Consider the following 5,000-nt stretch of genomic DNA (forward strand, 5'->3'; position numbering starts at 1 on the left):
AATCATCGTTACTGAGTTTAAATATGCAAAATATATAAGTAAGTAAAATATGCAATGCTGCTTCTCATTTGAAATAATGATAATAAGCAGACAGGCTCGCCATCTATTATTTAATAGCAGTAGTAGCAATGTTAACATCCTGGAACATTCCTGCGATAATTACCTGATAAATACTTTTTGAAGTTAAACATTGCCTCTTTACTTGGTCTGCCTGCTTACGACTGTTTTATGTGGAGGTGTCGCACTCTGCTGGAGGTTTGTCGAATTACTCATGAATGGGCTTTGCGAAAAGGTGAGCTTAAGCATTTTGAAAGTTTTTTTTTATTTGCCTCCCTGAAGAAGTGTAGGCTATATTAGAGTTTGGTCCAAAAGTACAAATGATGTGTTCCTTTCCTTCTTTATATTCTATTTTTTATTTATGTGAAAGCTGCCTCCTAAATGTAAACTTTATTTCTAGCAGTAGGCCTACAGGTTAGGCTATTTTACACGTTGTGCGTTTTTGTGTTCAGGCTTTTTAAAGCATTCAGTGGCGGGCTGGTGCCTATAACGGTTATTTGTATTCACGTCCATACACAGCCTGACAGTTTTTGATTGTATCAAATTAGAATTAGTTCGTGTCAAGCACGATCGTGGAGCCTACACTATGGCAGAGGGGTAGGATTTGGACATTATATGTTCGTGTTGGATTTAGTATCCCACCTTACATATCCAACACCAGAATGAAATCCCTGTAACAGTCCAACTGATTTGAGGACAATGCCATTTGTCAACCTGGGTAGGGCTATCAGCAAGGGACGACAGAGAGGGCGAGGACCTGTAGTGGGCCCTTATATAGCCTTTTTCAGGTCCGGAACTAGAACAAATACTAAAGAGAGGCATAATACTCACAGCACGGAGGCACAAAATTACTATAATTCATGGTATGCTCCCCGGGAGATCATTTAAAGAGAAAAAACATCAGTGCTTGGACGTTGCTGTCCTAATAACCTGATTTAAAACACAGGTAGAAATACACGTTTACTTTACTTAAAAAGCTGAGTAGGCGAGGCGAGCACCGCTTCTGCTAAGCTCAACATTCATTTTATTTTAGTAGGCTACCCAGGGCAAAACCAAGTATAAGGATTCAACGTGAGGAAGTATGGCTTTCTGTCTCGTAAGATCTTTGTAAATGACAAATTAACAAATGTTGCTTCTCCCTAATTATGTCACGTAATCTATGTCTGCATCACTGTAACTCGGGGTAACTGTGGGTGTCAGTCACCAACAAGTTCAGTTTGTCAAGGCAGCGTTTTTGTTTGGATGGAAGTTACACTGACTACGATTGTTGGAGGAAGGCACCATCTTTAGCTTAGGAAAATCTAGACTGCATTTCTGGGCCATAAAATATTTCAGTCGTCAGTATTCTATGATTTGTCCTGATGTTTCTGTGTCCACCACAGCTAAAGCCACAAACAGCAGGAGAAAAGGCTCCATGCTTTCTGGAGTTCCAGATGAAACATATAGGCTATCATAATTAATTATATACCAATATTCAGTCAGATGCCTTGAAGGCACAGCAATTGCATTGGCAATGAATATTAGGTTAGAAATGTATCTGATTTAATATGACTTCCAACATAAACCACACCCACTTCCAGTCTTACTTCAATGTTGCCTAGGCCAAAAGAATAGAATAGAATAGAATAATATATATTTATTTGTCATTGCACAAGTACAACGAAATTAAGGTAGCAGCTCTCAGACACAAAAACAATAAAATATAGATTGAACATATATATATACATATTTACACTATAAAAACACAAGACATGAAAAACAACACACAAAAGCAGTGAAAGCAATGTTTTGTAGGACATGATTATAGTTTATGCACGCCGGTGTAGGTACACAAACGGCCTAATGAATAGTTGTAATGTAATTCTGTTGACAAATATTGTTTATCTGTTAAATTAAATCATGCACATCCCGTGAATCAGTCCATTACCACCCACAGTAGGCAGGGCCGGATTAAGACATTTTGAGGCCTGGGGCTAATTACCAGGATGAGGCCCCTATATCGCCCCGACGCACATCATGACTAGGGATGGGTATCGTTTGGGTTTTTTCCGATACCGGTGCTAAACCGATACTTTTAAAACGATACCGGTGCCTGAACCGATACTTTTTTTTTTAAAGCACAAAGCGACGATTGACGACATTAAAGAAAGGCTTTTTTATTGCCAAGGCCATTTTTTTTCTTCAAATTGAACAATATATTAACTGTTTAAAGTATATTATAAATATAAATACATACAAAACACTTGGCTTCCAACTACAGCTTCAAACTTTTTAACTTCAAACTATGAACATTATATTAACTGTAAACAACAGTTTATAGTATACTTAAATACATATAAATAAATACAAAAAACAGCTTCAAACTTCTTTTGCAAAAATATGAGCATATTTGCCTTTGGAGTCAAAAATGTATTTCAAAAATGAAATTTCACCATTTTATGATTTGTTTATACCTATATTTTCTATCTTGTTTATAGTTAATCTTGTTACTTGAACACACTGAGTACGAGCAAATGTGTACTGCCCCTTTAAGAGACCTTGGTAGTTTAGCTGTCATCTCCGTTTATTTTTCAGTCTTCGGTTGCTGATCTGCCATTGACTCTTGTCTTCTCTCCCCTCTTTTCACGCAATTATTTTGTTGCATTTGCTGCACGTCGCGATGTTTGAATCTTTTTGTGCGAAATACAGCCACACTTTTGACCGTTTACCTTTCGGTATTTTCTCTGTTAAAAGGTTGATGGCTAGCTCTGTTTGTGCCTGCCTGCTCTTCACTGTCATAAAACTGTTGCTATGAAAACACCAATGAGCGTGAGCGACACAGGACAAAGTTTACATTGGAAGCTGGGGCAGTTTTACATGTGCCCCACGGAATCTGCCTAGCGACCGTGTTCAATTGGCTCAGGCACCGAAATCTGCGTTGCATTTCGGTCCGGGTAGGTACCGGTTGTATTGGAACCCAACCTATTCATGATTCATATTTATTCATGACACGCACAAAAACCCACGCCAGGTGCACTGACACATCAGTGCTTTAACGTCCACAGAACAACTCTATAAATATGATCAGTTTAAAGCCAAGGACAAAATGTATGTATGTAGTAGGCTACACTGTAGACAATAATAAACCAATAATGTAAATGTATACATATTTCCATTTATTCAAAAGCAAAAACAAGGCTAAATAGCCAGGGAATGACCATTATAGGTTACTCAAAAACCCAAACACAAGAAGGCATATAGATAGATAGATATAGAGTGCAACATCTCCAGGGTGGAAAGCATTTGAATTAGCTAACATACAAACAAGCTATTTAAAAAACTATTTTACAATAATGGAGCCATGTTGAGTGTTGGCAGCCGCGGCCTAACATAGAACAAACATGTGACTCACCATCACCACATCAGTGATATTAAAAGGCCCGTTTTCTGCTCTTTCTCAATGCAAACTCATCAATGAGCTCTTCAAAGTCCAGTTGGCGCAGTATGTCATGCTCTATTGACATTAAAGTCAAATTGTTCAGTCTGTCCTCGCACATTGATGTCCTCAGTCTATGCTTAATAATTCATTCCTAATTTGTAGAATGACCTCTCCCCACTGGCATTACTAACGGGCAATGTAAGGTAAATCCTCAGCGCTTTGTCCACATTTGGGTAAACACTTTGGAGATGCCTCTCCCGTATTAATGAAAGTAGGTTTCTCGGTGTTGTTGGGTCAGTTAGAGCAACTCGGGAGAAATTCACAAACTGCGCTAGTTCGTCGGGAAAGTCATCCGCTGGATCTGCGTTGTATTTGGTCTGCAATCTGACACTTTGTTCACGTATTTCACTGAGGGAGAGTTTTCAAGTCGAGTAAGAAATCCAAAGTATTTGCAGGTTTCTTTATAGACTGCATGTGCTTTCTTTGACCGGAGATTTTCGCGCATTATTTTTCTTTTCACACTGAATTTTTCTAACGTTATGCGCGGTCCCTCACTCGACATCGGGCAACCTGAGGCCCCCTAGTGGCGAGGCCCAGGGCTGCAGCCCCTAAAGCCCATTGTCTTAATCCGGCCCTGACGGTAGGTGAAGGCGATGGAAGGTTGCAATAACAGTGTTCTTCACCAGCTTCACCAGCAGGTGGCAGAGTTTAGTAAATTTGGCATTGCATATTTGACCTGGCGAGTGCGTCATGGTGCTTATGCTAGTCTGACTGTATCTGTGTTAATTTATGTGCCTGCATACTCTTATCCGCATGTGTAATGTAAGTAAGGCATGATCGTGTGGATCTTGATGTCTCTCTCTCTCTCTCTCTCTCTCTCTCTCTCTCTCTCTCGCTCCGTATGTGTGTTGGTAAAAGACTGGAAGTGTAACAATGGAATGGGTTTAAAATGGCTTTTGATTTGATGTCTGGGGCCAGACATGAATGAATGAAATGAAGATGAACGAAAGCACAAGATGCAGAGCTGACTCCTCTCTTTAGGCTCCTCCTTCTGCTTCTCACCCTTTCTGCCTTTTTCTTTCTATCTCTCTCCCTCTCTCTCCCCCTCCCTCTCTTCCTCTTCCTCTTTGGCACGCTCTCTTCATCCACAGGAAATAATTCATCCACTCATGCTGTCTCCATGGCAACAAGGAAGGGAAATCCATTTCATCAGTCTTTCCATCTCACTCACTCTCCTCACCCCCCCCCCCCCCCTTTCTCTCTCCCTCCCTCCCTCTTCTCCACGGTCTTCCTCTCCCCCGCTCCCTTCATCTTTGCTCTGTAAGAAGAGCGAAAAGAATTAATACTCTGTGTCAGCATGCCTCATTCACTTGGATTTTCTCTAGAGAGAGAGAGAGAGAGAGAGATGAAAAGGAGGAGAAGAAAAGAGAATGGGAAGGTGCACTGTGCACTTGCTATTGTGTGTATTGCTTTTTACACTCTTCTGATGGATAGATTGATAGTCTTGTCATTTTTGTCAGTGTCA

This window comes from Clupea harengus, chromosome 14 (genome assembly GCF_900700415.2).
Source record: "Clupea harengus chromosome 14, Ch_v2.0.2, whole genome shotgun sequence".
In the NCBI taxonomy this organism is placed as follows: Eukaryota; Metazoa; Chordata; class Actinopteri; order Clupeiformes; family Clupeidae; genus Clupea; species Clupea harengus.